The sequence below is a fragment of the Martes martes genome (assembly GCF_963455335.1).
Source record: "Martes martes genome assembly, chromosome: 6".
Taxonomy (NCBI): Eukaryota; Metazoa; Chordata; class Mammalia; order Carnivora; family Mustelidae; genus Martes; species Martes martes.
In genome coordinates, this window is record NC_137893.1 from 126915283 (window position 1) to 126939568 (window position 24286).

General features: G+C 38.5%; 1 protein-coding gene across 1 annotated transcript in view; it reads right to left on the reverse strand.

The window, feature by feature from the left end:
- The window catches only part of ECI2 (enoyl-CoA delta isomerase 2), a 47666-nt gene extending 23939 nt beyond the window's left edge, over positions 1-23727 (reverse strand). The window contains exons 1-3 of the mRNA XM_080807286.1: positions 23661-23727; positions 23239-23513; positions 6404-6574 (exon numbers count right to left, since the gene is read on the reverse strand). The gene's annotated coding sequence lies outside the window, so the exon portion shown is untranslated. The remainder of the gene's footprint in view (positions 1-6403; positions 6575-23238; positions 23514-23660) is intronic.
- Positions 23728-24286: the final 559 nt, after the last annotated feature.

The following is a 24286-nucleotide window of genomic DNA, read 5'->3' on the forward strand; positions in this document are numbered from 1 at the left end:
AGGACACCTATGTTCTTCTACAGTGAAGTTTAAGAGCCAGGATGTCCATTGCCCAGTGTTGTGCTCAGTGGTGGGGCATTTTTATCTTAAACATGTTTGTTTTTTTTGAGATCACAGAGTGCAATCTACTGTTCGTGAATCTTCTGTCAGTCATAATTATTATTTTTATTTCTGATTTTGAGGACATCAGGTACTATGATGACATACAACACGGCTGTCACATTCAGTCATGAGAAATGATTTTTGGTACCATCATCCCATTAACTGCACGTTAGGGACCTGGAAACATCCCAGAATCCCTCTGTCCCACTGACACCTCACCTCTCCAGTTGCCAAGCCCCAGTGACTGTGACTTCAATATTTCTTCATTTCTTTCCTTTCACCTCTATCTGTGTCTTATCTCGGGTCCTCACGTGTTTGAATTGCCATTATTTGGATTATCATTGCTAAAGTTACCATCACAGCCACTTACCAGTTTTGCTGACTTCAGCACCACATCGGCAGCCCATTGCCAATCTGCACCCTCTCTGGTCTCCCTAAATGAGAAACCTGACACTACACTCGTAATTCTCCCCAACCTCCCCTCATGATTGCGTATCTTGGGGTGGGTCACCTTGGTCTTCTGAAAAAATTCAGACTTCTTTGCCTGATCTAAAGGCCCTCAAGATTTGGACCTTGCCTCCCAGTCTAGTTTATCTCCCACCGACCCCACACTTGAAACTTCCATGGCAGATGAACTTGGAATGCCCTGTTTCTCTGAACCTTCATATCACCATCCTATCCAGGAAGTTGCCTCTGACCCTCTTCTTGTGAGCGCCTATAACGCCCCTACTTCTCTTTCTCATAGCACCTGTGTGTCTGGTTAGTAATTTGTCTCATTAGTCACCCAGTGGCTCACACGAAGAAGAATTCCACATACATGAAACCCCAGATCCTGTTTTCTGACATGCTGCTTGATACAACATAGTCTGTAAATTGTGTGTTGAATGATGGATGAGTTATTGAAAATGTCTCTCTAGGCCATGGTTTTCCACCTTTGATAATAAGTTGTGAGTTAAATTTCAGTGTTTTTATTAAGTTGTCAGAAGGAATTAATATCAATGCTTTTGTGCTTTGAACTATTTCAGTGAGTGGTAGCTCAAGGAGAAGAAATTTGACTATTGCCAGGTTCCTGCATTAAAACAAACTAGAAAATATGGGATCAAGGAAACTATGGTATGATTTAAATCTCTAAATTTCTGTTGGGGGGGAGGCACAGAAATACATTTTCTTCAATTAGTCATTAAAGATCATTAGTCCACGTTCTGTGCTCCATATCATAACTATTTCTTGCTTGAGTTCTGTGACATTGCTTGCGATCCATTAAACCTCTATTATGTTTTCTTTACCAAATTAATCCTCCTTTTTTCTGTGTAGGCTTTGTATCATCCTCTTATATAGTCTTCTATGTTATTAAAACATATGATACAAATGATGTTAAAAATAGTATTCTGGGGGGCACCTGGGTGGCTCAGTGGGTTAAAGCCTCTGCCTTCGGCTCAGGTCATGGTCTCAGGGTCCTGGGATCGAGCCCCGCATCGGGCTCTCTGCTCAGCGGGGAGCCTGCTTCCTCCTCTCTCTCTCTGCCTGCCTCTCTGACTACTTGTGATCTGTCTGTCAAATAAATAAAAATCTTTAAAAAAAATAGCATTCTGGGATCTTCAATGCTTTTGTGCATTATTTGTCTTTTTCAATTATTACAATTTAGAGAAGAAAGACATTTCAGAAGTAAACATTTGACTTACTATAACACCTCTGCCCAAGTTCCCTATGCCTGAATAATTTGTTCATTCACCCACATCTATTTTATCCACATCGTATGTGTGCATGTTGCACAAACATTAAACCAGTCTTGTGCTGATTACCTTTCAACCCCTTTTCTCACGCAAAGAAATCTCCCTCAGGAATTCTGCTCTGAGAATGTTTGGGACTGATAGATATTAGCGTGTAGGAAATGGCTGTTTCCAGAGTAACTCCCAGCTTTTCTTGTGCACACCAAAGTTTAACTTACAACCTGTGAAGATGCATAGAAAAGAGCAAGAACAATGGCTATAATGAAAAAATGAACCAAGGGGAGTCACAAAAAGAATCATCAGCGATGTCTTCAGCACAATGTTAAATAATTTATGTTGATTCCAGGGCTCAGAAAGAGGTCAGAGAAAGGCATCCCTGGTTGGGGAAAAGGGTGACATCCTTATAGACTAGCAGATGTTGATCTGGCCTCTCTATTCTGTGTAATAAAGGAGGAAATTAAAAGTTCTATCCATAAACCACCAAATTGAGGCTTTAAGAAAACACAGTCAATCCTTATTATTCTCAGACTCTCTACTTGAGAATTCACTTGCTAAAATTTATTTGTAACCTCAAAATCAATACTCCTGGGCCTTTCAAGTTATTCACAGATATGTGCAGAACCTCAAAATATTGGAGTTGCCCTACATGCATGTTCCCAGCTGAGGGGGAATAAGGTGATGCTCTGCCTTTTCTTCCAGCTCTCATACTCTAAACAAGTGTCTATAAACAAGTGTCCTTTTCATGGTCTATTTAGTGTCATGTTTTCCACATTTGTGTGTGTGTGTGTGTGTGTGTGTGTGTTTATTATTGGTGGTGGTGATGTTGATTTGCCATTTAAAATGGCCTCCAAGTGTAGTGTGTTGAAGGGCTGTCTAGCATATCTAAGTGCAAGAAGGCTGTGATATGTCTTTTGGGGAAATTGGTGCTAGATAAGCTTCATTGAAACATGAGTAATAGTGCTGCTGACTTGAATTCCATCTTGAAGAAATTTTCAGTGTATATTACATAAGTTGTCTTGAGGGCACCTGGGTGGTTCAGTGGATTAAAGCCTCTCTCTTTGGCTCAGGTCATGATCCCAGAGTCCTGAGATCGAGCCCCACATTGGGCTCTCTGCTCCGCAGGGAGCCTGCTTCCTCCTCTCTCTCTCTGCCTGCCTCTCTGCCTACTTGTGATCTCTGCCTGTCAAATAAATAAACAAAATCTTAAAAAAAAAAAAAAAGAGTTCTTATCTTTAAAAAAAAAAAGTTGTCTTTAAGCAGAAACATGCATAAAACAAGGTTATATATTGATTAGTTAATGAAAATGTCATGACCAGAGGCTCACAGGAATCTAACTGTATTTTCCCTTGGAGCAATGTGGCTCACTATTCACTAATTCATTGTTTGCAGTAAATTTAGAAATGCTCACTTCCACAAATAATGAGAGTTGACAGTATATGCAGCTGTGTTAGCTTGGGCTTCTAGGAGCAGATCTCCAGAAAGGAGTGAATTTGAAAATGATCCCAGGAAACGTTGGTATGGGCTTAGGGAAGTGAGACAGAAAAGCAAAAGCAACCAATAAAGGGTGAGTTAATAAAGCAAATGACTTCTGTGGGCAGCTGAAACTCAACCCAGGCACTCTGAGAGCCAATGAAGAACACATACCATGGAGTTTAATTCCATTATGGTCCAAGTTCATGCTTTGTATGAATTCAATTCTTCTAAATTCATTTTAAATAAATTTGTCTTAAGGCCCCACATATGGTCTATCTTGGTGAATGTTTCACATGTCTTAGAAAAAAGTGTGTATTCTATTGTTTTCTGGTAGATATTCTTTAAAGGACACTGATTTTCTGTCTACTTGTTCTGTAGATTACTAAGAAAGGAATGTTGATATAACAAAGTATATTTGTGAACTTGTCTATTTGTCCACTTAGTCCTATCAGTTTTTGCTTCATGTTTTGTTGTTAGTTGCATACAAATTGATGACTGTATGTCTCCTTGATGATTTGACCATCCTTATGTATTGTCCCTTTTTGTCCCTGATAAGTAATTTGATATTAGTATAGACAATACAGCTTTCTTTTGATTGCTGTCTCTGTGGCTTATTTTCATCCTTTTAGTATATGTATATCATCATAGTTAAAGTAGGTTTCTTGTAAGTAGAACATAGTTGTTGGTGTTTTTTTGGGGGGGGGAATATGGTTGTTTTTTTATTTAAGTCCAATCTGACAATCTTTTTTTAATGGTGTTTTAAAAATCATTTATAATTAATATGATAACTAATACGGTTGACCCTACCATTTTGTTATTTTTCTATTTGACTCCTGTGTTTATCATTCTTCTGTCACCTCTTCCTGTCTTCCTTTGAATATTTTTTGGTATTCCATTTGAATTTATTTGCTAGTTTTTTTGGCTATATCTGTTTGTGTTTTTTTTTCCAGTGGTTGCTGTACAGATTAAAATATACATGACTATGTTTTCAGTCTACTTAGAGATCATATTTTATAGCTTTGGGTAAAATATAGGACTTATAACCATATGGGTCACTTTGTCTGCCCCCCTTTATCTTATGGCTGTTAGATGTATCACATTTACACCTTCCCAGACAAGGCTAATTTTTTGCTTTCAAACTTTATACATACTTTAGGGAACTTAAAAAAGAAAAATATCACTTTTTAAAGACATTTATCACTTCTATTGTTTTTCTTTTATTCCTGAAGTTCCAAGTTTCCCTCTGGGAACATTTCCCTTCAGCCTTAATTCCTTTAGCAATTTCTCTGATAGCAGATATATTGGCAATGAATTCTCTGTTTTTCTTCATCAAGAATAACCTTATGTTACTTTCGTTCCTGGAGGGCATTTTCACGGATTATAGAATTTTGAGTTGATATTTCTTCTGGCACTTTCAGAATATTGCTCCACTGCCTTTATAATTTCTGATGAGGAATCCTTAGTATTCTCTAGAGTGAGTGTAGTGTTAGAATTGTTGTTCCTCTTTATGTAATGCATCATTTTGTTATGACTGCTTTCAAGACTTTTCTTTATCTTTGTTTTTCAGCGTGGCTTTGATGTGTATAAGCATGTTGTTCTTTGAGTTTATTTTGTTTGGGGCTAACTAAATTTTTTGAATTTATAAATTTATATCTTTATCAAAGTTGAGGAGTTTTTAGTCATTGTTTCTTCAGATACTTTGTCTGTCATGATGTCTCTCTCTTCTTAACGACTCCAGTGATACCGATATTATCCCATAGGTCCCTGTGGCTGCTTATTTTTTAATCCTTTTTTTGGTCTGTTCTTCAGATTAGATCATCTCTCTCTTTTTTTTTTTAAAGATTTATTTATTTATTTTAGAGAGAGAGAGAGAGAGAGATGGCACACACAAGTGGGGGCAGGAGCAGAGAGAGAAAATCTTCAGGCAGACTCATTACTGAGCATGGGGCCCAATTTGGGGCTTGATCCCACAACCCATGAGATCATGACTTTAGCCAAAACCAAGAGTCAGACATTGAACCAACTGAGCCACCCAGGTATCCCTGGATCATTTCTGTTGATCTATTTTCAAATTTTCTGATTCTTCTCTCTGTCATTTCCATTGTTATTGAGCCTACTAGTAAGTTTTTTTTTACTTTCAGACATTCTATTTTTTTCCTTTTTTCGCCAAGATTTATTTATTTATTTGAGAGAGAGTGCATGAGTGGGCGGTGGGGGAGAGAGAGAAGGAAGGTAGACTCCCTGATGAGTGCAGAACCCCATGCAGGGCTCTATCTCAGGACCCTGAGCCAAAACCAAGAGTTGGACTCTCAACTGACTGAGCCACCCAGGTGCCCCAGACATTCTATTTTTTCATCCTCAAATTTCTTTTTGGCTCGTTTGACTAGTTTCTCTTTCTCTACTGACAACACCTATCTTTATTTTCATTTTAGAAGTGTTCACATTTACCTCATGGAGGAATGTTATAGTGACTGCTTTAAATGATTGATTCCTGTTGGTTTTATTCCACACTGCCTTATGGGTTTGGTCTCTTGCATTTGACCTCTTGGATTTTCTCTCTGACATCTTGCCACTCCTGCTTGTCTGCTGGGCAACTCCACCCTCATGGCTCAGTCCTGCATCCGGCAGTCCTGCATTTGATGGTGCCACATCAAAGGTATGTTTTGAGCCCTCAGCTAGACTATTAGATCTTTGATGATTAGATTAGGACAGTTAATTCTTCCCTTAAGAGTGTCTTCAACCATGCTGGACAATTTGACTTAAATTAAAGTGAGGGGATTCATTGATAGAAAATCCAGGTCCAAGCCAGCCAGTGTAATACTTCATTACAATGTGATTATTATCTTGACTAACTCTCTTCATTCCAAGTATCTGTGGAATTTCATGCACCAGAAATGTAGTGCGCATTCCACACTTCTCAACATTTTCAGCCCAATTATAATTGCAGGCAACCCTCATAAATCTAATTCTATATTTTACAGAGACTTCGTAGGTACCCAGGCCAGATGGAATTCATGTCTTAGAGTATCGCTGTCAATCATAGCAAGTTCAAACCAAGCATCCGTTAACATAACCTGCCATTCTTCTGTCATGCTCACCTGCTTCATTAAGATATTGGCAGCATTTAGCAAGGCTGAAAAGTTGACTGATTCATTCATTCATTCACTCATTCTTCAAGCCTTCCTTTAGCAGACATTTATTGTGTGTCTGGCAGTAGCAGAGGATGCCTTTGGAGTGTGTTTGAGGCTTTCATGTTGAGTCCTGGGTACCTGTGGGGTGACAAGTTTGTTGAGAAGAAGCTAGGTAATGGTGGATCTCTACTCTCTCTGCTGATACAGAGAAGGGAGAGTGAGTCTGCAGCAGAACAAATCCAGGAAGTCCCACACCAGGGAGGAAGAATGTCAGGGGCCCATCTGCTATAACAACAATAACAACATCAAGAAGAGTTCAATAACTCTGAAGTTCAACAATGTTAATAAGCCACAATGTACCACAGGTATTATCTGAAATTACCTTAGGGGTAGGTACAATTATTCTTGTTATTTTACAGATAAAGAATTTGAAGCACAGAGAATCTAACTAGCTTACCCCCAATCTGAGTCTGTAAGCAGCTTTCTGATCCGGAAGCTTGAACTTTGATCCATGGTGCTCACTCCCACAGTGATCAGAGAACCAAAAAAATGATTATTGTGAAAACATACAGAGTTTCTGCTGAGCAATACTTTTCTAAGAAGCCAGAAAATACAAATATTATGTAAAAAGATCAAATACCTTATTATTTATTCCAATGAATTTAATCTATGTTAAATTGAATTTAAATAAATGAATTGATATGAATGGAAAGAGATTACAGATTAGAGGGGTGTGAGGAAAACTCTTGGGAAAATACATTTAAGGGTCTAAGACCATCTGACACTAATCTGCACAGATTTTTATTTTCTTAAAGGAGACATGAAATTAATGGATTGTAATTGTTATTGATTGTTTTTTAAGTTATGGTGAAATATATAACATAAAATTTATCTTAACCATTTTAGGTGTACAGTTCAATATTGTTAAGTACATTTACATAATTATGTATCCAATCTCCAAAACCCTTTTCATCCAGCAAAACTGAAACCCTATACCCATTAAGAATAACTTCCCATTTCTTCCTCCTGCCCTGGCAACCACTCTTCTACTTTTCATCTCTAACTTTGACTACTCTAGGGACCTCATATAGTGGAATCATATAGTGCTTGTCTTTTTGCAAAAGGATTAATTCACTCAGCATAATGTCTTCAAGGCTCACCCATGTTGTAGCCTGTGTCAGAGCTTCCTTCCTTTTTTAGGCTGAGTAACAGTCCATCGTGTATGTACACCACATTTTGGTTATTCATTCCTCTGTTGATGGACACCTGGGTTGCTTCCACCTTTTGGCTATTGTGAATAATGTTATTATGAACACCGGTGTACTCTGCATTAAATCCTTTTGGGTATATTCCCAGTTGTTGATTATTTTTAACCAAGGATCTGTAAATATTTTGTGACTCTCTTTCCTATAAGTTCTATGTTGTAGTAAGTGAGGAGAATAGGTAATTTCTGTGAATTTTCTGGGAAAAAAAAGCTCTTGGTTTATAAAGTGTATGAGTCAGCTTTCCATTTCCTACAGAAAAATAAGACTAGAAAACAACTATACTTTGTTGAACCAATTGAGTTAAGAGAGGTTTGGTCAAACCAACCGAGTTAGGATAATGGTCACCACCAGCCCATAAGTTATGTCCCAGAGCAAGTCAAAAGACTATGAGTAACTCCCTGCTTTGGAGGATGTCCCAACAGAGTAAAGACATTCAGCTGGAAAACATGGGGCTCCCATGGTCACCAACCTTCAGTTAAATGAGGAGCACCATCCAGACAACTGAAGGAGCAGTTCAGACAATATCTGAATTTTTCCCAGCACTGCATCTTTTGGGCAATGAGGGGACCATAAAAACCCTTTGGGCCAGTCCCTGACCACGGATATCCTGTGATTTCCATCTCTTTTTCAATGAAAAAAAAAAAAAAAGTTTGGTCTGAGAGGAGAGATGACCTGCTTGTTTTACAGATGTGAGGAGACTTGAAGAATCTTGTTTTTCTTCTCTTAAGAAGATGATCAAGGTCAATATTAATCCACATGGCACACTTTTATTTGAAATAGAAAGGGTCAATCAGGTGGACCTATGCAGCCCCATAAACACGTGGTGTAGGCAGCCTCTGGCTTGCGAAATTGAAACCCATATTTGTCTCTTTGCTCTGGCACTAACCGTTCTTGCACAACCATGCTTATTCCAATCTCATTCTCGTGGCCCCATTTTCCAGTTACACCATGAAACTGAGTAAATATTTTTTTTTTAAAGATTTCATTTATTTATTTGACAGAGAGAGAGAGATCACAAGTAGGCAGAAAGGCAGTCAGAGAGAGAGAGAGGAGGAAGCAGGTTCCTTGCTGAGCAGAGAGCCCGATGCGGGGCTTGATCCCAGGACCCTGAGATCATGACCTGAGCTGAAGGCAGAGGCTTAACCCACTGAGCCACCCAGGTGCCCCGAAACTGAGTAAATATTTGTTTACCCAGTGTGTTTTTTGGCTCAGTAAGCAGTTAGGATTTGAACAGGCAGACTCAGAAGAGTTGGAGGTGGGAGTAGCTCCCTGTGGGCGTGGCCACGGAAGGCCTTCAGAATGAGGAAAGAATGTGGATACTTAGGAACTGGGAAAAATGGTCTATCTTCAGAAGACTTTTATCTCCTTTCATGTTGGAGTCAGAGCCTACACTACATGGCAAATGCAGGCTTTTAGATCGGTAGTATGCACTGTTGTAAGATATACAACAATCTTCTTTAATACAAACAATCTTCTTTAAAAACTCCATAAAGGTAGAGACTTCTAAAGTTAAGCATCTTTCAGGGAATTCTATTATGTGATATATTCAAAGGAATAAGGACTCACTCAGTAAAAGGGTATATTTTTAAAGAAATAGTAACTAAGATAGCTGTTTTCTATTGCTGGTGCTGGGTATTTAATGGCAATAAATTGCTTCTTAACTCAAAGTAATGACAGATAAAGGCCACAAATCTTTTTAATTGTAGCTTTTTAATTCGTTTAATTTTGGATTTCAAGGAAATAATTTCTTATTTTGTACTCACCTTTATGAATTTTCAGAAGCCAGGATCAACTTGTCTCTGGCTACTATACTTTTTTGATTTCATATTAAATACTTTTCTTAAAAAAGGATTTTATTTATTTATTTGACAAAGAGAGACACAGCGAGAGAGGGAACACAAGCAGAGGCAGAGGGAGAAGCAGGCTTCCGCCAAGCAGGAAGCCAGATGCGGGACTCAATCCTAGGACCCTGGGATCATGACCTGAGCCGAAGGCAGATGCTTAATGACTGAACCACCCAGGCACCCCCTATTAAATACTTAAAAAAAAAAAGATTTTATTTATTCATTTGATTTAGAGAGCGAGAGAGCATGAGCAGGGGCGAGCAGCAGGCAGAGGGAGAGGGAGAAGCAGGCTCCCCACTGAACAGTGAACCCAATGTGGAGCTTGATTCAGGAACCTTGGGATCGTGACCTGAGCAGATGTTTAACCGGCTGAGCCACCCAGGTGTCCCAAATTCATATTAATTTCTAATTGCTGATCTCAAGCATGTTTAAAAACATATATTCTGGATATATTCCAGATATTCTGGATATTTTAATTCCTTTTTATTCAAGATTTCCACAGAAATAGGTTAACTTTTTTTTTGATAAATCACAGATATTGAAAATTGGAGTTTATTCCTTTATGCCTTCAAGAGATGCTTATTGAAGAATTATCATGTACCAGGCCTGTCCTAGGCACCATGGAGATGGTGGTAAACCAGATAGAGTCTTACTTTCATGGAGTTCATATTCTAGTGGAGGGAAGCAAATGATAACAGGCAAAAAAATAAAATAATTTTGGGTATTGTATAGGAAATAAAACAGGGTGCTGATTTTATTTTTTTAAATAATCTCTAGGCCCAACACGGAGCACAAACTCACAACCCCGAGATCAAGAGTCACATGTTTAACTGACTGACCTAGCCAGGTGCCTCAAACAAGGTACTGATTTTTAAAGGTGCTAGGAAGGAGTTTGCCCAAAAAGACTTCTCAGAGGAGGTCAGGTTTGAGTTTAAACCTGGGCAAGAAGCTACACATGTGAATATCTGAGGAAGAATGTTCCAAGCAGAGGAAACAAGTGACAAGGCCCTGAGGCAGGAAGATACTTGAGAAATTCAAGGAACAGAGGAAAGACTCATGTGGTGTGAATCTGGCAAGTGATGGAGAACAGACAAAGTTAAGAAGGAAGAGCAGGAAATGCCCAGAGCATTTAGGACCTTGTGGGTTATGTTCAGAGTTTGGATTTTATCCTAAAATTCAAGAGAAGTCATTGGAAAACCTTTTAAGTAGGAAGATGTTTTATAAAGACCAGTCCAGCTGTAGTGTTGGAAAAGGGATTGAGGAGGGAAAGAGTAATTAGGGGGTCAATGTTGTAGTTTGGATAAGAGAAAAACCTGAACCAAATGGGGCAGAAAAGGTGAAGAGAAGTAGTTCCATCTGACATGTATTCTGGAAGGAGAGCCTGAGGGCCTTAAGATGAATGGATGGATACGGGAGACGAAGGAAAGAGAAGAATTGTGGGTAAATTCTAGACATTTGGCTTGCTGTGGTGGTACAAGTCAGATAACACTACAGCCTAGGACAGGAAGAGTTGAGTGCTGTGGGAATGAAGAGTGTTTTGTCTCACATAATGGCCTTTTTTTTTCTTTTTAAGATTTCATTTATTTATTTGACAGATAGACAGTGAGAGAGGGAACACAAGTAGGGGGAGGGGCAGAAGGAAGGGGAGAAGCAGGCTCCCTACTGAGCCAGAAGCTGACCCTGGGATCATGACCTGGGCCCAAGGCAGACGCTTAATGACTGAGCCACCCAGGTGTTTTAAGATACTGTAGTAATTATATAAAAATATAATGTGATGCAACTGTTATAAAAACGCATATCAGACTTCCAAATGGAGGTGTTAGGTTGCAATTAATAATTCGATTCAGCCACTGTTCTTGAGCACCCATTTGTGGATGGGTAAGAGAGACCAAAGAGAATAACACAGTACATCTACCCTCAGCAGCTTCCCATCTGCTGTGAGATCAGACAACTAGGTAAGTCCACTTGGAGAGTTAACTTGGTAGTCATAGATTTAACTACTAGCAAATAGCCCTGAAAGCCCCGTGTCTTGGAGGCATGGGCCAGAGAGGTAATGTCTCCTTTCCAGAGCTGCCGTGAAGACACAGAGCTGTGGCTGACTTTGGTCTCAGGGGCTGCAGGACTGGGCTGTGGCAGGGAGTCCCTCACATTGGCTTTGCCAGGGAACCAGCTGCTTCAGACCTCACCTGTATCTCAGCAGTGTTTCTGGTTTTAAGGTTCCTTCTGAGCTCAGGTGGGTTTCTATCTAAGGTCCAGGCAGTTATTTGTGCTATCATTGTGGTGCAGTCAAGGAAAAAGTGGGAAAGAGAGAATCTCCTCGGAACTGAGGAGAGGTTCTGATAAGCTCCAGGAGCAGATCAGAGTTAAACAGACTTTCACAGGTGGAGATGGGTAAGGTGCAGGTGTGCTGGAGGTCAAGGGGTAACCAAACTTCCAGCTGAGGGAGGGTAGGGTGTAATCCAGGATGGTATGTATGGTCTTTGTTGAATTAGAAGAAAACATTATTACTGCAAATATAATCTGAGGGCAAAACTGTTAGCCTTTGAATCAGCTCTTTGCAAAATATTAAAGTGGCTTTTAAAATTATCATCGTATCAGAGAAGTTGTGTGGAGGGAATGGGTGAGATCAACCTAATCAAGATGGAAGTCTTCAGGAAGGACGTGGGCAGTCTGTCACTTAACCTGTGGAGTGCAATGCCTACAGTTTTTGGAAAACCCAGATACAACTAACATTTGTTTTCAAATCTCCTGGTTAGCTTGCTTAAGGACAGATGACTTAAGCGGACTACTATTTTCTAACTAATTATTGTAGCTGGAGAGCATAAAGCATGAGTCACCTTGTCCACTGCAGTTGTCCTCTGTCCCGTCACCCCCTCTCCTGTAAATCTTGTCTTTGAAGACCTTTTTTGGCCAGACTACAGACTGTGTTTCCCTCTTACGAATAAATGGCATGCAGATAAACCACGTCTCTAAATTTTTCCTTGGCACCTGTCAGGCCCCTTGGGTTGCAGCAGACTGGAATCCAGTGCATTTTGGTGTCGACATGCAGACATTCTGGTCTGCTGAGGGGTAGTGTGGTGGCAAAAATAGCCTGAATCCTTCCTTCGGATATTCTAGAAAGCACCCCAAACAAGAGTTTTAGATATTTTCTCTAGGAAAAAAGGTAGCATTTGATCAATTTTTTAAAATCATAAAGTTTCCTGTTTCTTCACTTATTTAATGAGTGAGAACACCCTGATTTACTTCATGTTTTACAAGAATCACTCTGGTATGGATGGGTTGGAGAGAGAGAAAGTACAAGGCGGAGAGCCAATGTGGCCATCATTTGGTGTTTATGGAGATGGTGGCACCTGGCTAGTAGAATAGTGGAGGGGAGCAAAGAGAGCAGATTTAGGGGTATATTTTGGGGGTAAAATGTTCCTGATGGACTATTGGGAGAAGTCAAGAAAGGGGAAGAGTTAGGGCTGGTTTCAAGTTTTTCTGGGCTGAGGAAGACAAAGGGCTGGGTCGGGAGCATTCTGAGAGAATGGAGAACATGTTTGGTGGATTATATATCAAAAGTTTAATTTTGAATGTAGTAAGTATAAAGGGATTGTAGGAAATACAAATTGGTATATTAAGTAGGGAGTTGGAAAAATAGGGTTGGAGTTCAAAATCAGATTTGACTTAGAGCTGTTTTCTGATTGTTTCTGGTATTTAGGAAAGACATCAATATTTATGCATAATGACCCCTGTTTATATATATATATATATATATATATATATAAAATATTTTATAAATATATAAATATATATATTTTATATATATATATTTTAAGAGTTTATTTATTTATTTAGAGAGAGAAAGAGAGAGCACAAGTTAGGGGAGGGGAAAAGGGAGAGGGAGAGAGGAGAGGATCTCAAGCAGACTCCACACTGAGTACAGAGCTAGATGCAGGACTTGATCTCAGAACCAGAGGTCATGACCTGAGCTGAAATCCAGAGTCAGACACATAACCAGTTGAGCCACCTGGGTGGCTTGTTTAATTTTTGTCAATTTGAAGCATCAAAAATTATGTTACGAAACTATTTCAGTGAGAAAAACACCAGAGCAGAAAGTTTCTGACATGCAATATCATTTTTCTTCTGGTAGCCATCTCTATGAAATTCATACTTGAAAATTGTATTCCCTAATGATAAATCACACGTCCTTACCCATAAAAACTCAAATAGAAAAGTCCAATTTGTCTTGTATCCAGATATCTTTTTGATATTTAACAGATATTTAATAGTTCTTACTCTTCTGTTGCTGAAAAATTCTATCCTAAAGCCATTAGGCTGGTAGGGCAAGGTCAATGTCTATGTAATGGGGAGGGATAGGTTTTTGCAGTTATATTGTTTTTATGTTCGGGAATGTCCTTGTTTATAAGAAATATTTGCCAGCGTATTCAGAGGTGAGGATTGTTATAACTGCGACTATTCTCAAATGCCTTAGGAAAAAAGTTTTTTGCATAGTGCTTGCTGCCTTTTCGTAAGTTTGATATTATTTCAGAATTTAAAAAAGAAATGAATATTTTTCAAATGATTTTCAAATGATTCACTTAAACTTTCTAGTTTACAAATTAAAACGTTTTCTGATGCAATAAAAAACAGAAATAGCATTCGAATTAGCGTAAACAAAAGGAAAATGTGTTAGAAGGATTTAAGATTGCTTCCTGGAATCCAAGAACAGGAGGGAGTCTCAGGTATGCATGGGAACTGGGGACTGATGGTGATCAGAATACCCTGTCTTCACTTCTGTCAGTGTGTCTTCTTGGTTCTTCTCTCTGCAGACCATTCTTTCCTGCTTCTCAGTCAAGTATGGCTACCACCTACTTCAGGGTTTCACATACCACAGTTTAGGTATTCAGAGAAAGACAAAGGCAAGGTCCAGTCCAAACATTAGGGGAAGGAGTTTGCTTAGCCCAGCTCAGCGTAAGGGTTTCCCTCCATCAGTCAGCTGTTGCCAGATGGTGGAGTCCCATTGTACTAACCTGGGCATTCTTTAAATGACCACAGGGACAAGATGGTAAGGCACAGGGTCAGTTTCCAGAAAAGGGGAGAAGCTTCCAAAAATGAAGAGAACTCTACAGAGTTCTAAAATAAACCTTTAGTTTATTTTATATTGTATATTTATATACAATATTTATTTATATTCAATAGAAATATAAAGATATTTATGTATCTTTTCATATACTTATATTTAATATATTATTATATATAAATACATTAATATCTTATATATTAGATAGGTATCTAATATATGATATTTAATATATATTAAATATAAAGATAAAAATATGAAAATATAAATATATAAATTTAAAATATAAATATATTATATAAAATATAAATACAAAGTTCTAAAATAAACTTTTAGCTTATTTTATATTGTATATTTATATACAATATATACAATTATTGTATTTATAAAATAAAAATTATGTTATAATTATATTTTATATATAAATTACATTTTATATATGTCTGTGAACAATAATTATATTGTCCACAGATCATGACATATTTTCTTTTCCCTCCTACTAATATAATTCTTATTTCTGTTTCATCTTCCTTTTTTTATCTGCTGTCATTTCCAAATATTATAAAACGGTAATGCTTGTAGAGGCTGTACTTGAGGGTTTTATGTATGAAGTTGACTTTTGGTTTAGGAGAGGGAATCTTTCTCACATTAATGAATTATCATTCCGAGTCTAGTTCTGAAGAGTTTTCGACAGAAATGGATGACGGATTTTATTGAAGATATTCTTGGTATTAATGAAAGAATTCTTTTTTTTCCTAAGGCCTTGTATAGAACTAATATATTCTTAATATTCAACTGTTCTTGAATTTATAGGTCAAACCAGGGGTTGGCAAACTGCTGCTACTGGCCCACTCCAGTGGGCCTGTGTTTGTAGTGTCCTGGAGCTAAGCATGATTTTTTACATTTTTAAAGGGTTTTTTAAGGAAAGAAGGAAGGAGAGGAAAGAAAAGAAAAAAAAGAAAAGAAAAGTAAAGAAGGAAGGAAGGATGGAAGGAAGGGGAAAAGGAAAGGAAAGAAAAGCAAAGAAACAAAAATATGTGAGAGAAAACTTACATTTTTATTCACATTTTCCCCCTCATTTTAGCTTTTTCTTTATTTTCCTGTTACAACACAAATAACTAGGACATACTTAGATTTTTTGGTCAGTTCTACAAACGTTCTGCTTTCTCATTCATTAACTGCAACTTTGGCCTTTGGGTGTTTTGTTTTGTTTTTTTCTTTTACTTTTCTCGAAGATCCTCTTGGTGTTTTCCTTTTGTTTTTCTTGGCTTTTTGAGTTTTTATTTATTTTCTTCCTTTTAAACTAATTGAAAGTAATTAAGTGTAAGACTTCCCTTTTGAGTACAGTTTTGATCATATTCCATATGTTTTGAATATAGTTTGTAAATAGTAATTTTAAATTCCTTTTTGTCCCAAGAGGGGAGTTCTTCAAGAGAGACTGTGGAATCTGAAAAACAACCTGAGGGTTTTGAAGGGGCGGGGAGGGGGGGGTGGGAGGTTGGGGGAACCAGGTGGTGGGTATTAGGGAGGGCACCGATTGCGTGGAGCACTGGGTGTGGTGCGAAAACAATGAATACTGTTACGCTGAAAATAAATAAAAAATTTAAAAAAAAAGAGGGGAGTTCTTTTAACCTCCATGTGGTTGTTTTCCTGTGTGTGTGTGTGTTTGTGTGTGCTTAAGCATGGCCTGTCTCTTTTCCTTTGTTCTCTCTTCCCTCCCTGCCTTCCTCCTGTCCTTCTCTTTTATATGCACACTATATTTTGTTTTTTGTCTTTTCATCTTGCATGCTGGTTTCAACAAAAATGTTTATTTTTCTTTGTTAAATTTATACTTAAACATGCATCTCTTGATTTATTAAAATCAACAATAAAACCACACTTTAAAGTCATCTCCATGCATAGAAACACATTTATCACGCTTTTATTTCTCTAATCCTTTCTTTCTCAACTTCTAGTCTTTTAAAACATATTCAGCGCCTGCAAATGCAGGTTTCTCTTTCTGTCTGTATGTATAGTTTTTTTAAAAGGCACTTTTGGGGGGTTGAAATACACCCTAATTACAGGAAAGTACAACCTGTCCAATATTTATTACTAATTACTAATTTTTCATTATTAAAATATTTTTTAAGAATAGTTGTGTGTTTTGTGGTCAATTTACTTTCCTTTCTATGATGACTATTTTAACTTAATGTGACATTTTAAATTAGTTTTAATGCTCAGTGCAATTATTTTTATATTATGCCAGTAATTCTCAATCTATGTAGAGTAACGGAATGAAGACCTAGTAAAATCGTTGACTTTGATACATCTTCCAAAGATAATGTATGCATTCACATGTACAGTCGGCCTACCCTTTTCATGGGATTTAAGGGTACCATTCAGCACAGTGAGGAATAGGGACTTTGGTCTCTTTTGTTTATTGAGTCCCTATTTTTCATTTTTCTCATAGTCTGTTGGAGTATAACTAAAGCCATGTAAAACTACACTCGCACTGAAATTCAGGGTCTTGGATCCCCTTTGTGATAAGTTAGCACAGAAAAAGAAGTTTGAGGATTTAGCTGGAACTTTTATCCATCTTTTTTTTTTTTTTTTGCTTGAATTAGGGAGAAAATTTCGAATGCTTCATTTCTTATTCGTGTGTGTGTGTGTGTCTGTGTGTGTAAATAAATATCTATATAACCTCCTTTGTGAAATTGTTCTTATTAGATAAATTCTGGTTAACAGTGTACTTTCAGTAAATAACTTTGCAGCATAGGCTAGGACAGATCGCTGATACTCCCGCTGATTTTAGTTGAGAAGAAAAAAGCCTATACGTTCAGAGAGAGATGCTCAGTGAACCAGAAAAGTGGTAAAAAAGAAAGGTACACAATGCAGGCAACGGAAAGTGGCGATTATGGTTTTTTCCTCTTGAAGGGGTGTGTGTGCAAATTATAATAAGTAGGGAGATTAATTTAGGGAGAAAAAAATTTAATGTTCTGAAGAATGAGTGAGGCTGAATGAGGTAAATTTTTAACTGAAATATGACTGACTTTAATATTATGGTTGAGCAGAACATGGGGAAAATGAGAAGGCTGAAAATGGAGACAGGATTTATAAATGTAACAGCAAGAGTGGGGATAAGCGGATGTCAATTATAAGGAGCACAAAGGCTAGTATTTCATGTGAAATTGATGATTTTCATGAGCCAGTTGCATGGGCTGGGCTTGTTGTTAAAGTTGTCCAGACTTTCACCTCTTCCTTCCTCTCCCCGCCACCTTCCCTTTCCTGTTAGTGAATCTTTAAATTTGGCCACCAGAGTATCCCCAATGGGTATTAATGGCTTATGTTTAGTAAGGCTTTTATTTTATCTTTTTAAGGACTTTATTTATTTGACAGGGAGAGAGAGAGCACAAGCAGGGGGAGCAGCAGAGGGAGAGGGAGAAGCAGGCTCCCCGCCCAGCAAGGAGCCAGAAGCGGAACTCCATCCCAGGACCCTGGGATCATGACCTGAACCAAAGGCAGACACTTAACTGACTAAACCACCCAGGTGCCCCACTGAACAAGGTTTTTAAATAGAAAACATGTAATAGGAAATATCTAATAAATCTAATAAAAGAACTGATAATGTTGTGAGATTAAGACATTTTATATTGCTGTAGTTCTATTATGTATGGCTTAATAACATAGGCTATTAGTCAATGTACGGCAATATAGAAAGTTAGCTAATCAGCACAGACCCTCAAAATCATTGACTAGCTAAATTATTGAGGCTTCACCCTGAAATTTTAATATATGTAAAAACTGTATTCAAGTTGAACCCTCATAAAAGATATAAATGAGAGCAAACCATACGTGGTTGGCCTCTCATTGGAAGTTGCTAGCTTGCCGGTGTCAATCTCGCAGCAAGAATCCCACCACAGGAATCTATTCCACAAAATATTCATGAGAAATGTAATATACTGATCATTTCTTTGGAGTGGTAGATGAGGTTCGCCTTAACATTATAAAGTGGGCAAATAATATAAATCCTCAGAACTTTTTAAATTCTAACTTTTATTCAAGTTTTACACTCCTACGATTTATTTATTTTTTAAAAGATTTTATTTATTTATTTGACAGAGAAATCACAAGTAGGCAGAGAGGCAGGCAGAGAGAGAGAAGGGGAAGCAGGCTCCCTGCGGAGCAGAGAGCCTGATGCAGGGCTCAATCCCAGGACCCTGAGATCATGACCTGAGCCGAAGGCAATGGCTTAACCCACTGAGCCACCCAGGCACCCCACATTCATATGATTTAAAGAGCCCACTGAAATTATAAGATTTGTGAAGGCAAAGAGGAATCTTCAACACATCTCCCCTGCCATGTCAGGTACTTCAACTCTTTTAACTGATTTTGGTATGCCTTCCATATTTCTAAATAGTATACTTACTTTTGTTTTTTAATTTTTGAGTTTTAGATGTTTGCCTATTGACTTCCCACTCTTGAAGATGAAGATTTATCTTACTTCCTCCCCCCTGCCTTCCCCTCCATCCAACTTATCTTGTCCCTTCATCCTGATATAGTCATACTGTAATTCTAATTAGATTAATATAATTATTCTGACTCTTTATGCTATTATGAGCCAGACTATGTAGTAACTGTGATTACTTTTCTGTCCTGGACAGTTTTTTGTTTTTCCTAGAGATTATGAGGTTCTGGTTGTTTATTTGATAAGCTTTCCATTTTTTTATTACTAACTCAACCCTAAATTCTTCACCATTTGTCTAAATCTCCTCTCGATACATTCATGTGCATGAAGTAGTTTATCATTTTTTTCTTCCAAAAGAAGTGTCTCAAACTTTTTACCTGCTTTAGACCTGACCTGTTGCCTTCTGTTGATTCCAGATGTCATCCAAATTCTTCTTCACCATTGCGGTAGATACTCCCTTTGTCTCTGTCTAGTGTTGGAAATCTTGTTTCCTATGTTACGCATCATTATCTTTCTTGATTTATTTACTTGTTTTTGTAAAGCATATCATCCAGTGGTTTTCGGAACACTGTATAGAGAAAGTAAATTTTGAGATAGTATATATCTCAATTATCTTCTGGCTACCAGTGTTACTATTAAGAAAGCAAGGATATTCTGATAACTGACCTTTTCATATGGTACCTGTTTATTTGTCTTGATTACCTCTCTGAAAGCCTGTTAAGTCTCCTCTCTATGCCCAGTGTTCTGAAACTTCGCAATGAATCATCACTCTTATGCTGGGTAAATCTTTATCATTATGTTGGGCCTCCATAAAGGTCTATCCTTTATGGAATAGATCAATTCCATGCATAATGCAACATGCATAATAGAACATGCGTGATGCAACCTATCCCAAAAGAAGTCGTGAATGTCTTCTACCAGCTGTATATAACATATAAAAGAAAGTTTCCTTAAACTCAAGCACTCAAAGGAAAATGAGAACAGCAGCTTGTGTGTATGTTGGCACCATTTAACATTTGCAAAATTGACTCCCAAGAAGTCATTATGGTACTGCAATGGTTCTCAAATTTTGCTATGCATTGGAATCGCCTTGGGATCTTCAAAATGTACTGATGCCTTGCTCCCACACTCCAACATCCTTATTTAATTGCTACGATGCGAAATCTGGGCATTGGGATCATTTAAAACTCCCTAGGTGATTCTACAGCAAAGTTTGGAAGCCTATAAAGAGAACGGCTAATTGGGAATCCTGGATTGTGGTCTACATAGTTGTATGGGCAAACATCGCTAACTCAAGGTAGAGTTGAGGGAGGGTGATGAAATATAAGTGCTTCAGAAGAATGTGGAAGATCAGACTTGAAACCTGACAAGTGATGCCATGAAAGTGAACCTCACTGCTAGGCCAAACAAATATTTTAGTAATTTTTTTTTCTTTTTGACATGTAATTTTGTGTTACTATGAATATGTATTAGGTAGTGATTCTGCAAATAATGGCCTTCTATGATATCTTGCTGAAATCTTGCAGAATACTTCTAAAACCTCAGCAACTATTGGTGACTTCAGAGTTCTCAGGCATCGACCAGGTATAATATATGATGTGGACAAAATTAGTGTTCTCTGTATCACTTTGCATAGTTTGCAGTGGAGACAAGGACCAGATGACTCCTGGGAGCAGAGCTATTGCTGATCCCTGTGGCACTGAGAAAACTTTCCAGTCGGGAAAGTATTATTGAAGAAGACCTTTTCCCAAGTTCCGGTCTACAAAATGCTGTGATCAGCCAAGACTGGGCAGTTTCCTTTTTCAAAATGTTTATTTCTTTTACTTAAAATATTTATATTTTTTATGAAGGTAATGCACAAAATTGAGAAAGTCAACAGTACGGCAAAGCCCAGACTAGCTGTCCCCTGATAATATCTCTCATCATACCTGAGGCTAGTGTTTAAAGGCACTGCTTTTAATTCCTTGAGCCATTAATTAATTTCTTTCTCGATAATACTCTTATTTTTAGATTTCTTGATATCTGCATTTAGTAATTAGGAGTTGATTTTGTATTGCAGAAAATGAAGATTTTTACCCTTTTCTCTCCTCTCCCTTCATTTGCTTTTCTCTTTTCTCCGTTCTCCCAATGGAGTTTTACTGCATTTTTGGTTCAACAGTCAGTCATTGTAATTATATAAAAATTGTTCACAGTTGAACCACCCTACATACTATAATGATATTTCTGCATCTTTTTGACATGGGAACAATTTGGTAGGGAAAGAAAGGCCCCCCCACTTTGCACCACAGCAAACAGGGATGCTTTTTGTGATTGGTCTAAATGTGGGTTTGGGTGAGAAAAGAATCTCTTGAGAGGAAAAAAAAAAACCTTTCCATTCCACAGTGAGTAACCTCCTTTCAGGAATACTCTTCATGCATTTTTAACATTATTTTAGTTGCTCCCCAGTGTTTAATAAAATATTGAATATTGATGATGGCTGCTTTCCCGGCTACTCTGGGGGAATATACTGATTGAAAAAAGGTACAAGTTATTCATTACAGCTATATTTAAAAAATGGGAATAAAAGTATATTATTTAGTTTCCACATATTTGAGGATTTTTTTTTTTTTCAGAGATCTTTCTGTTGTTGATGTTTAACTGTGGTCAAAGAATGTACTTCGTATGACCTAAATCCTTCAGAGTGTGTTGAGACTTGTTTTATGGCTCAGAATGTGGACTCTCTGGCAAATGTTATATGCACACTTGAAAAAACAAATGTGTATTTTACAATTGTTGAATGAAGTGTTCTATAAATGAATTCAGTTATGTTGATTTGGCTGATAGTATTGTTCGGGTCTTCCCTGGCCTTACTGATTTTCGGTTTATTTGTTCTAGCACTTACTGGGAGAAGGATATTGACATCTCTCGCCATTGCTGCGAATTTTTCTACTTATCTTTGTAGTTCTATCAGCTGCTGCTCACATGCATAAATTTCAGGATTCTTATATTCTCTTAATCATTACCTTGATCCCTTTATTATTACACAATGATGCTCTTTATCTCCTACAATATTCATTGCTCTGAAATCTACCTCGTCTGTTGTTAATATAGGGACTCCAGTTTTCTTTTGATTAGTGTTAGCATGATATATCTTTTTTCTGTCCTTTTACTCCTAACTTATTTGTGTCTCTTAGTGAGTTCCTTGAAAGCAGAATACAGGTGGACATTAATCATCGTTAATCCAATCTCTCCCATTTAAAGTGATTATTGATATGTGTGGGCATAAATATCTCACCTAGCTATTTTTTTTTCCATCTGTTATTATCTATGTACCTTCTTCTTTTTTTTTCTCCTTTTTGGAGTTATGACTATATTTTATCTCACCTTTTATTACATTGTCCCTTTTATTGGCTTATTGGCTTTTATCAGCTATAACTTCTCTGTTGTGTTATTTTAGTGCCTGCTTTAGAGTTGATAGTATACATCTTTAGCTTTTATCATTCTCTACACTCATTTGATATTGAACCACATCACATATAACATCAGAAACCCACAACTGTAGGGGCGCCTGGGTAGCTCAGTCAGTTAAAGTGTCCAACTCTTGTTTTTGACTCAGATAATGATCTCAGGGTCCTGGGATCAAGCCCCACACTGGGCTCCCCAATAAGCAGGGAGTCTGCTTGTCTCCCTCTTTCTGCCCCTCACCCCACTCTCTCTCTCTTTAAAATACATAAATAGTGGGGAGTCAAGATGGCGGAGAAGTAGCAGGCTGAGACGACATCGGGTAGCAGGAGATCAGCTAGACAGCTTATCTAACCATTGTGAACACCTACAAATCCAACGGGAAATCGAAGAGAAGAAGAGCAACAACTCTAGAAACAGAAAATCGATCACTTTCTGAAAGGTAGGACCTGCGGAGAAGTGAATCCAAAGCGACGGGAAGATAGACCCCGGGGGGAGGGGCCGGCTCCCGGCAAGCGGCGGAGCAATGGAGCACAAAATCGGGACTTTTAAAAGCCGGCTCCACTGGGAGACATCGCTCCAGAGGCTAAACCGGGGGAAACCCAGGCAGGGTCAGCATAACCCCAGGTCCCGTGGGGTCACAGAAGGACCGGAGGTGTCTGAGTGCCACAGAGCTCGCAGATATTAGAGCGGGGAAGCTGGATACAGCGACAAAGCCGAGGAGTGAGCTCTCAGCCCGGGGTTACCTTGTGCCGGTCGCAGGCTGGGTGGGCTCGGAGCGCGGCTGGAGGCCACGAGACAGAAGTGACCGGGCGCTTTTCTCCAGGTTCCAGCAATTGACTGCTTTCCTCAAGGCGCGACCGCAGGCCAGGGAGGCGGGGCGGTGGGCGCTTTTCTCTGAGGGCGCACTGAGGAGCGGGACCCCAAGCTCTCTGCTCCTCCGGACCGAGAGATTGGGAGGCCGCCATCTTCATTCCCGTCCTCCGGAACTCTACGGAAAGTGCTCAGGGAACAAAAGCTCCTGAAAGCAAACCCAAGCGGATTACTTAGCCCGGCCCGGGCAAGGGCAGTGCAATTCCGCCTGCGGCAAAGACACTTGAGAATCACCACAACAGACCCCTCCCCCAGAAGATCAACAAGAAACCCAGCCAAAACCAACTTTACTCACCAAGAACAGCGGAATTCCACAGCAAGAGAAAGCAAATCTTATCTGGACAAAATGACAAGGCAGAAAAACTCACCTCAAAAAAAAGAACAAGAGGCAGTACCGAAGGCTGGAGAGCTAATCAATACGGACATTGGTAACATGACAGATCTAGAGTTCAGAATGATGATTCTCAAGGTTCTAGCCGGGCTCGAAAAAGGCATAGAAGATATTAGAGAAACCCTCTCTGGAGAGATAAAAGTCCATGCGGGATAAATAAAAGAACTAAAATCTAACCAAGTTGAAATCAAAAAAGCTATTAATGACGTGCAATCAAAAATGGAAGCTCTCACTGCTAGGATAAATGAGGCAGAAGAAAGAATTAGTGACATAGAAGACCAAATGACAGAGAATAAAGAAGCTGAGCAAAAGAGAGACAAACAAATTCTGGACCACGAGGAGAGAATTTGAGAGATAAGTGACACCATAAGACGACACAACATTAGAATAATTTGGATTCCAGAAGAAGAAGAAAGAGAGAGGGGAGCAGAAGGTATATTGGAGACAATTATTGGAGAGAATTTCCCTAATATGGCAAAGGGAACAAACATCAAAATCCAGGAGATGCTAAGAACACCCCTCAAAATCAA